This window comes from Bos javanicus, chromosome 19, assembly GCF_032452875.1.
Source record: "Bos javanicus breed banteng chromosome 19, ARS-OSU_banteng_1.0, whole genome shotgun sequence".
NCBI classification, from domain to species: domain Eukaryota; kingdom Metazoa; phylum Chordata; class Mammalia; order Artiodactyla; family Bovidae; genus Bos; species Bos javanicus.
In genome coordinates, this window is record NC_083886.1 from 20,637,086 (window position 1) to 20,648,311 (window position 11,226).

The 11,226-nt window shown below is 45.7% G+C and overlaps 1 pseudogene; it reads left to right on the forward strand.

The window, feature by feature from the left end:
* The first annotated feature begins 4,000 nt into the window (after positions 1–4,000).
* LOC133233075 (galectin-9-like) lies at positions 4,001–10,896 on the forward strand (annotated as a pseudogene).
* The last annotated feature ends 330 nt before the right edge of the window (positions 10,897–11,226 follow it).

Consider the following 11,226-nt stretch of genomic DNA (forward strand, 5'->3'; position numbering starts at 1 on the left):
TTTTTATCTTTTGGAGCAAAGAACTGTTACAGATGCCTTTTACAGTCTTCCAGGGAATCAGATTTTTTCTCCATTAAGATAATTTTTTAAAGACTGAAATAAATGGAAATCTGAAGTTACAGTGTCTAGTGAAAATGGCAGATGAATCAGAACTTCACAGCCAAGCTATAAAAGCTTTCACCTGGTCATCAAGGAAACATGTGATCTTGTGTCATCCTAATGGAAGACTGTGTGTTTTCTGTGGACTCATTCTGGATGCTTTTTCTCAAGTACTGCTTTCAGCTGGGCTAAGTGGAAGCAGTACTTGCTGGAATGAATTACCTGGTTTTCAGGAAGGAGCTCATAATAGAGGGTTCCCTTCCAACGCCACCATATACACATTACCACCTTCTCTGGATGCAGACCAGCCTTTGGTATGTGTGTGGTGGTTCATTTCACTTGGCCCACGATCCTTTCCATTCCACATGATTTTACAGTTTCCACTTTTCATCACCTGTCACAATTTGTTTTATTTATTTATTTATTTATTTTAATTTATTTTTTTTCACAATCTGTTTTAAAAGTGGAATATTTTCATTACTTTTAAGTAGAGAATCACATGTGAAAATATGGCCAAGAAGGTTTTTTTTTTTTTTTCCTGCTGAACTTATGTGGAACCCAAACGTCAAAGCCATTGACATAACCAAACTGGTGCAAATGATTTTCAATGTGTCATATGGATATTTTGAGTATGTCTGCTATCTCTCATGTGGTGTAATGTTGATTTTTCTCAATTAATGTTCTGATTTGATCGCTATCAACTTCAACTGGTCTACTTGACACTGGAGCATCGTCCAGAGAGAAATCTCCAGCACGAAACTTTGCAAACCACTCTTGACACATTCAATCAGTCAGAGCACCTTCTCCATACACTACACAAATCCTTTTCTGCATTTCAGTTGCGTTTTTACCTTTCTTGAAATATTAATAATAAAGCATAATATGCCAAAAATGTTGCTTTTTTTACTTCAATATTAAATGGCTACACAAAAATTCACCGATTTTGATAAGTTTTTTTTTAATGCATGCTGATATGCTAGCTGTCACAATATAATCTAATAAAATTGCTTATAATGAAGTTAAAGACCACTAAGCGCTACTATAGCCATCTTACAAAGGAAACTGAATGAACCTTTTGGCCAACCCAACACTTCTTGATCCTTACCCCTGCCGTACACGGAAGGGATGCCACTGACACTTTAAGATGCAGCCCAAGGCACCTCCTCTCTGGACTCTCTCAGGGCCTCAGCATACACAGGTCAGATACAGAGGGACACAGATGGAATCTACGGGGTCCTCGCTCTGTGCCTGGCATCCACTAAGTGTCGTACAAGCCTTAGTTCATTCAGTGCCCACAACGAACTTGTAAAATAAGGTCTGTGATTAGCTATTTAATACATCTCATAGATGAGGAAAGACTGCGGCTTAGAGAATACGGAGGAGCAAAACTAGCCACCCCAAAATGTATCACTCCGGCACGAGGATTTATTTAAGCTGATTCTTTTTTTTTTTTTATTCTTTTTTTATTTTGGCTGTGGTGGGTCTTTGTTGCTGCACACGAGCTTTCTCTGGTTGCGGCACGTGGGGGCCACTCTCTAGCTGCAGCACTCGGGCTTCTCACTGTGGTGGCTTCTCTTGTTGCAGAGCACGGGCCCTAGGAACGTGGGCTCCAGTAGTTGCACCTCTCAGGCTCCAGAGCGTGGGCGCAGTAGCTGTGGCACACTGGCTTAGTTGCTCCACCGCACGGGGGATCTTCCCAGACCAGGAATTGAACCTGAGCCCTCTGCACTGCAAGGCAGATTCTTAACCACTGGACCACCAGGGGAGCTCTAGGCTGATTCTTTTTAAGAAAAAATAAAAAGACTTCAATTTTTCTTGTTACCACTGTATCAACTGCTGCAAAGAATGTAGATAAGGGGCCTGTTCCAGGAGTAGAACCGTGACCAGTGATATGTACAGAAGAATCTGGATGAGGTGTGGTGGGAGAACCCAGCAGGACCTAGAGATCAGAGTTTACTTTCTATCCAGCCAGCACTTATTTACCAAACATCTGCTTTTCTGTGCCATGTGAGTTGCCTTCCTCCTCTCTGAAGTCCCAAACCATCACCCTCAACATCGTCTTCTGTCTTAGCTGAAGGTGGTATTTAAGCAGAGGGCTTCGACCACTGTGGAGAGTTAGCTCTCCTGCGTCTCTCCCATGTATACATGCTATTAAACTTTTGTTAGCTTTTTCTCTCATTAAACTGTCTCCTGTCAATTTAATTCTTAGACTGGCCAGAAGAACCCAGAGGGGTAGAGGAAAATTTCTTCCTTCCTCAACATCATCATAGTTCATCCATGTTATAACCTGAGTCAGAATTCCCTTCCTTTTTAAGACTAACGATACTGCTTTGTATGTACAGATCTCATTTTATCTAGCCATCCACTGATGGACACTTGGGTTGCTTCTATCTCTTGGCTATCTTAAAGAATACCATGAACACGATGTACAAGTATCTCCTAAAGTTCCTGTTTTCAGTTCTTTAGGGTATACACCCAGAAGTGGAGTTGCTGGATCATATGATAATTCTGTATTTACTTTGTAGAGGAAACTCCAGACTGTTTTGTAGTATCCTTCTCAGCCTATGTATGGTGATGTGATCAGTTTAGGAACACCTGGGGTCACACGCGAGCCTTTATTACTCGTGGGAATCCCCAGAGACATTTCCCCAACTGGAACCAATGAGGTGGCTGGTGCAGCCCTTGTGGTTCTTATTATGACTTCAAGACACAGCTTAGCAACGACCATCAGAGAGCTTTGAAAAAACAAGGATTATTCCTCTCAAGTCCTGAATGCCACACGGCCAGATCATCCAGTTGGGAGGAGGGTTCAGAGCATAGGCCTGGGTTCCACATTTATTGAGGTCCAAGTGTGGGGTGGTTAGGCAGGAATCAGAGGGCAGGAGAGACATGTGGGTCCCTCACTTGGTTATCCAAGTTCCCCAAGGCTTTCTAGAGAGGAGAACGTCATGGATGGGGCTGGCCTGGGTGCTTACCTAGAAGCTGTTATACAGCTGGCAAAGTGTTTATTCAAGATGGGTGTTTGAAAGGGATGCTTTAGCGATCAGAAGCTTAATGCCAGGCACTTAGCATCAGACATGTTCACTCCATTTCCCATCACAGCCTCACCTTTTAACATTCCCACCAAGCGTGCAAAAGGCCTCCTTCCTCCATGTCGTCATCAACATTTGTCAGTGTTAGGTAGGTAGAATAGGGAAAAGGAGTCCAAAATGGCGGTGGCTAAAAGACAAGGAAGGTCAAAGGAAGGTCCGAGGACCAGAGTGAAAACTTCAGGCAGAACAAACAGCACTCCTGGCTAAGCCCAATTGCATACGGCAGGCCCAGGTGGAGGAAAAAACATATAAAAGGAGGAGCCAAAGCGCTCTCTCACGGACTCTCTCTCCCGCGTGCATGCGCGCGCGCTCTCTCTCTTTCTCTCTCTCTCTTTCTCCCTCCCCACGCACTCCTCCACTCTCTTCTCTTCGAGTCTTGGATTCTCCTGCTATCTTCTAAATAAAATGGAGCTGTAACACTGATTTGCCTAATAGCTGTAACATGGTTTGTCCAAGACCCGAGAGCTGTGATGTGCCAAGGGCTTTAATGTCCGTTGCTCCAAATCTTTGTTGTGACGAGACAAAGAACCGAGGAACATACACTCGCGTGACAGTCAGTTTTTGTTTTTTGAGAGTGTGAGGGGGTTGACACATTCAGAACACATGCCACAGTGTAGGGTGCAGAGAACCGAGAGTCTCAGACAAGTGTCTGGGTCTTTGAATAACGGAGCTCTGGGGGCATCTCTTGCCTCCTCAAGACCAGAGCCAGGCCCTGGAATGGGATGCAGTGACACACAGTGATGCCAGGCTGCCAATCTGTCCCTGTCACATCCTCTGAGAGCTGCAGGGGCTCCTTCTCTCAACCTCAGATGGTCTGTGTAACTAACTCGTTCCAGACCTGGAAGGTCCGTGGAGCTGAGCCTCCTTCTGTCTTGTTCACGGCTGCACTTAGCCCCTAGCCTGCTGCCCCACACCCAGGCCAGCCCCTGGCCAGTGCTGAAGAGGATGGAGAGAAGGAAGCAGACCAGTGACCACTGTTCCCTCCTCGCAGCACATCCCCTTCACCGGGAGGATAGAAGGGGGTCTCCATTCAGACACAAGATCACCGTCATGGGGAGTGTTCATTCCTTAGGTGGGAACAGGTACTGGGAATGGTCGTCTCTCTCAGCCTCATCCCTGAGCAAACCATGGTGCTGTCAGCTCAGGATGGTCCACATAGCACCTTCTGAGCACCCTCACCAGCTCAGGGGATGGGAAGGGCCCCACGCCCCTACCAACAATGCACAGCCTGAAAGGTTGTTGTTGAATCATGTGAAGACACCGGGATTCTTGGCCCCCGGAGGAGAAGAATTCAATCCGGGGCCAGAGACGAGGCTTGATCGCTCAGAGCTTTTGTGTAATAAAGTTTTATTAAAGTATAAAGGAGATAGAGAAAGCTTCTGACATAAGCATCAGAAGCGGGCAGAAAGAGTACCTGCTTGCTAGTGTTAACAATGAGGTTATATAATCCAAAGAATGTCTGGAGGTTGTAAAGACCTCACCAGACCTACTCCCATAATTTACATTTTAAGATAACAGAATTAGCCAGAAGGTTTAATCCAGTGACTGTCCTCAGGCAGGATACAGTATTGTTATATAATCCTTGTAAAAACCAGGTCTACTCCCATAATTTACATTTTAGGATAACAGAATTAGCCAGAAGGTTTAATCCAGAGACTGTCCTTAATCCAGAGACTGTCCTCAGGCAGGATACATTATTGTTATATAATCCTAAGGAATGTAGAGAAGGAAAAAAAGTTTGTCCTTTCTTCCTCCTTGAGAATTCCAGACCCCTCTGTCCTTGGGGACCCCTAGACTCCTTATCAACCTGCCTAGGAAATTACTCTCTCAAGCTCCCCCTGCCACCTACCTGTAGCAGACGGGGCACCATTAACCAGATTCCCCAGAGACGGGGGGAATGGAGGCTCACAGTCTAGGAGGGAAGCAGGCCAGCCCAGAGAAGTTCTAGGACTGAACTTTGTGCACAATGACCCAGAGCTGCAGATACGTCAACCTTCTCCATTTCTAATAGCCACCCCCATCTACTTCAGAACCCTCATGTGAGGGGATGTGGAAATATTTAAAGTTGCCTTTAAAGCTGTAATTTGTTTCAGTTTCTCTTTCAGTTTCAAGATCTTTTCTGGAAAATGCAAATCAATTCAAAATATTAATATCTCATTTCTGTTTCCCGTTCCCCTCCTGCTCAAGGGGGCCTATTGGGAAACTTGCACATGTTCTCAGAGGCAGTAGGGGTCCTCAGGTGTTCACAAATCCCAGGTAGAACTCTCCTGAGGCCCACTCTGTCCACCGAGGCCCCTCAGGACACGTGGTCTCTCTCTGAAGCCTCTCTATCCAATCTCAGCTGGCTTCTGCCCTCGCTGGTCCTCTCATCACTTTGCATGGGGTCCAGGACCTTCTAGATCCCTCCAGGCCCCTCGCCCCACAGCCCTACCTCTACATCTGGATTCTGGATGACTTCCTCTGCCACTGCCTCCCCTGCCAGGTGACACACATTGACTGTGTGGCCATGGACTCTGAGAGCCCTGCGTGCCCCCAGGGGACTCGGAGGGAAGTGAGGCACCCAGTTCCCCAGAAACTCTGTCAGTGGGGGAATCGGGGACCTTGTCTCTGAACTCCCATCTCTCTCTCTCCCTCTTCCTCTGCTGACCCTTCCTCCCAGCACAGGAGCACTTTCTACTCCCGCTCTGTCTGATAGACCCGTCTCTACCTTTGAGGGTCCCTCTTCCGATGGGAGCTGCTGTTCTCACCTTCCCAGGGGCGGAATTTTCAAAGGAACACAGCAATGAAGCTGGAGGACCCCCAAAGGAAAACTACTTCCGGAGATATTTCAGAAACACTTTTCTCCACTTTAGGAATAGGGGCTTAGATGTTGCCATTTCAGTCACTTTGAGCTTCCTTTTCTTTGGATAGAGGATGGCTGGGTTCAGGGCCATGCCAGTTCCTCGTGGCCCTGCTGGATTAAACCTCACAGAGCACCCTAGTGTTGAGGACAGCATCCAGAAATCACCTCCTTCACAGAGAAAGCAAATGGGCTCTGGGAATAAGAGGGCTCCTGGGCATATACCCTGAAGAACCATAATTGAAAAAGACACATGTACTACAGTGTACATCACAGCACTATTTACAATAGCTAGGACATGGAAGCTACCTAGATGTCCATCAACAGATGATTGGATGTACCAGGATTGTGGTACATACATACAACAGAATATTACTCCCTTTAAAAAGGAACACATTTGAGTCAGTTAAATGAGGTAGATGAATGAAGTCACAAAGAGGAAAACAAATATCATATATTAATGCATATATATATGGAATCTAGAACAATGGTACTGACGAACCTCTTTGCAGGGTAGTAATGGAGATGCAGACATAGAGAACAGATTTGTGGAAACAGTGGGGAAGGAAAGGGTGAGACAAATTGAGTGAGTAACATGCTGCTGCTGCTGCTAAGTCGCTTCAGTCGTGTCTGACTCTGTGCGACCCCAGAGACGGCAGCCCACCAGGCTCCCCCATCCCTGGGATTCTCCAGGCAAGAACACTGGAATGGGTTGCCATTTCCTTCTCCAATTCATGAAGGTGAAAAGAGAAAGTGAAGTCTCTCTGTCGTGCCCAACTCTTAGCGACCCCATGGACTGCAGCCCACCAGGCTCCTCCACCCATGGGATTTTCCAGGCAAGAGTACTGGAGGAGTGAGTAACATACACATCACCATATGCAAAATTAGATAGCTAGTGGAAATTTGCTGTATGACACAGGGAACTCAAATCTGGTGCTCTGGAACACCTAAGAGGGCTGGGATGGGGTGGCGAGGTGGGAAGGAAGTTCAAGAGGGAGAGGATATTTGTATACCTATGGCTGACTCATGTTGATACATGGGAGAAACCAACACAATATTGTAAAACAATTATCCTCCAATTAAAAATAAATTTAAAATAATTTAAAAGAGTTAATTCCAGCTATCCACTCATAGTCCTTCCAAAAAGAGTTACTTACTTGGGGATTTCCTAGGAAGGCAGTCGCCCTATTTCTGGGCTGGGCCGCTTGAGGATAGCATAGTCCAGGATCATTGCAAATGACACAAACTTCAGAACTGGGGTTGGGATCCAGGCCTGCTGACCCCACAGATAGACACACACCAGCCTCCACTGAGGGACACGGGCTCACGTGAGGTCCCCACTCCTGAACCTAGTGCTTATTCTATGTCTCCCCTTAGACACCATCTCTGTAGGTGTCCCATTGATGTCACCTGTTCTTTCCATGTGTCCTCTTCTTTCCCAACTGAGCAGACACAGGCTGGCCTCCAATGAGCCACCACTTGGTCCCAAAGACTCTCACTTCTAGGGATGTTTCTCCACTTCCACCTTGGACACGAATTTCTTTACCCATTTCCTCCTTATTTTTATTATTTTTTTTGTATATTTATTATCTTTATTTTTTAATATAAATTTATGTATTTTAATTGTAGGCTAATTACTTTATAATATTATATTGGTTTTGCCATACATCAACATGAATCTGCCATGGGTATACACATATTCCCCATCCTGAACCTCCTTCCCACTTCCCTCCCAGTACCATCTCTCTGGGTCATCCCAATGCACCAGCCCCAAGCATCCTGTATCATACATTGAACCTGGACTGGCAATTTGTTTCATATATGATATTATACATGTTTCAATGCCATTCTCCCAAATCATCCCACCCTCTCCCTCTCCCAGAGTCCAAAAGACTGTTCTATACGTCTGTGTCTCTTTTGCTGTCTTGCATACAGGGTTATCGTTATCATCTTTCTAAATTCCATATATACGCGTTAGTATACTGTATTGGTGTTTTTCTTTCTGGCTTACTTCACTCTGTATAATAGGCTCCAGTTTCATCCACCTCATTAGAACTGATTCAAATGTATTCTTTTAAATGGCTGAGTAATACTCCATTGTGTATATGTACCACAGCTTTCTTATCCATTTGTCTGCTGATGGACATCTAGGTTGCTTCCATGTCCTGGCTATTATAAACAGTGCTGCGATGAACATTGGGATACACGTGTCTCTTTCGATTCTGGTTTCCTCGGCAGTGGGATTGCTGGGTCATAAGGCAATTCTATTTCCAGTTTTTTAAGGAATCTCCACACTGTTCTCCATAGTGGCTGTACTAGTTTGCATTCCCACCAACAGTGTAAGAGGGTTCCCTTTTCTCCACACCCTCTCTAGCACTTATTGCTTGTAGACTTTTGGATAGCAGCCATTCTGTCTGGCATGAAATGGTACCTCATTGTGGTTTTGATTTGCATTTCTCTGATAAAGAGTGATGTTGAGCATATTTTCATGTGTTTGTTAGCCATCTGTATGTCTTCTTTGGAGGAATGTCTGTTTAGTTCTTTGCCACAGTCATCAAGACAGTATTGTACTGGCTGCTGCTGCTAAGTCACTTCAGTCGTGTCCGACTCTGTGAGACTCCATAGATGGCAGCCCACCAGGCTCCCCCGTTCCTGGGGTTCTCCAGGCAAGAACACTGGAGTGGGTCGCCATTTCCTTCTCCAATGCATGAAAGTGAAAAGTGAAAGTGAAGTTGCTCAGTCACGTCTGACTTTTAGTGACCCTATGGACTGCAGCCTACCAGGCTCCTCCACCCATGGGATTTTCCAGGCAAGAGTACTGGACTGGGGTGCCATTGCCTTCTCCGATGGTACTGGCACAAAGACAGAAACATAGACCAATGGAACAAAATAGAAAGCCCAGAGATAAATCCATGCACCTATGGACACCTTATCTTTGACAAAGGAGGCAAGAATATACAATGGAGAAAAGACAATCTCTTTAACAAGTGGTGCTGGGAAAACTGGTCAACCACTTGTAAAAGAATGAAACTAGAACACTTTTTAACACCATACACAAAAATAAACTCAAAATGGATTAAAGATCTAAACGTAAGACCAGAAACTATAAAACTCCTAGAGGAGAACATAGGCAAAACACTCTCCGACATAAATCACAGCAGGATCCTCTATGACACACCTCCCAGAATATTGGAAATAAAAGCAAAAATAAACAAATGGGACCTAATTAAAATTAAAAGCTTCTGCACAACAAGGGAAACTATAAGCAAGGTGAAAAGACAGCCTTCAGAATGGGAGAAAATAATAGCAAATGAAGCAACTGACAAAGAACTAATCTCAAAAATATACAAGCAACTCCTGCAGCTCAATTCCAGAAAAATAAATAACCCAATCAAAAAATGGTCCTCCTTATTTTTAGAAAACCACACTGTAAGGGCACAATGTGGTAACTGTACAAAACACACTAAGGTGAATGAGGTGAACCAAAGGGATGGGAAGAGAGTAGGGATGAGTACCAACCAGCCACGCAGGTTGTATACAGGTTCCCAGATGGATGTCAAAGAGTGAGCACCTCCTGTTCCCACCCTTGGCAGTAAGCCAGGATACTGTCTGATTTTCCTTGACCTAGGTTTGAAGTAAACTTTCAGATTGCTTTCAGTGACATCAACAACATTGCCTTCCACTTCAACCCTCGGTTTGAAGACAATGGCTATGTGGTTTGCAACACAAGGCAGAACAGAAGCTGGGGGCCGGAGGAGAGGAAGATGCAGATGTCCTTCCAGAGGGAGATTCACTTTGAGCTCTGCTTCCAGGTAGAGAGTTGGTTCAAGGTGAGCAGGAGTTCTCCTCTGTTTGCTTCAGCTGCCTGTCCCTCACCTCAATTAGGTGCCCTGAATAGCCTTTAACTAGTCAGATGAGCAACACCTTTGTACAGAGAAGAGGACCATTTCCTCATAAGGTTGCAGTCTCCTTGCACACCTTCACTTCATCTACAGGTGCAGCTGTTGCTTCTTTTTCTGGAAATAAGCACCAGATAAGTCACCATGGTGCTTTTTGGTCTCCCGGGTCTTTAAAGTCCAAGTTATTTCCATTCCTCTGTTGTAGCCCTTCTTCCACTCCAGGTCCCTGGGAACATTTTTGGTTCTGTTTTGTTTGTGCTGCCTTTATCCAGGTGTTACTAATGGCTTAGTTTTACTGGGCACTGCACATTGCTTTTGCGAGCAGAGCAGTGTCCCTGAGCTTGGGGAGAGGGAAAGGGGGATGAGTCCACCTGTGTCTGTGCTTCTCTGTGTGAACATGGATGTCCCCAGCCCCTCATCATGCAACCTGAGGCCACCTCTCCTCTGCTCCTCACCAACATTTGTTTGTATATTTCAATATGCATATTTCAGTAACACCCACATGATCTAAGATTAGAAAGACAAACTTATTGCAATAAACAAGAAGAAGAACTAAAAATCCAACAACTAGAGCCACCTAGAGATTGGATGTGTTTTGGGTCCCAAGCATGTTCCTATAAGTGTTGCAGCTCTGAAAGCTAATGCCCAGACCTGCAGAGGATTGATATGAAAACTAGACAAATTCTAAACTCCAGAGGCAGGGGTGCAGAAGCTTGGGTGTGTTCCCACCTGACCAGGGACACTCTCTTGACATGTATATTCATCTTGACAGGTGATGGTGAATGGGAACCTCTTCACGCAGTATGCCCACTGCATGCCCTTGCACAGTGTCAACACCATCACAGTCGTCGGCCTTGTGAATGTGTCCAAGATCAGCTTCCAGGTAAGACTGTCCCCAGGGAACCCAGCCCCTGGCTCAGGGCCCCAGCCTCTGTGTGGGCCCTGCTGTGTGGACCCAAAGGTGTGAGCCAGTCTCCTTTCCAGATGGCTCTGGGGACACACCTCTGGCTCCCCGTCCTGTCCTCCTTGCGCTGCTGTTTCTGCCTGGGGCCCCCGCTCAGTCTCCTCGTTCCTATGCCACTCGTCTCTGTTACTTTCTATCCCCACTCTGCTTAGGGGGCTGTGTGGTTCTAGAAAGAACCCAGGCTTGGAAATCAAACTGAACCCAGCTCAAATCCCCAGCTCTGCCATTCTCATCGGCTGGGGGATCTGAGACAAGTGACTTCACCTCTCCCAGCCTTGGTTTCCTCCGCATTGAAATGAGCACAGCTTGCAGCTCCATGGGTCTTTGTATATG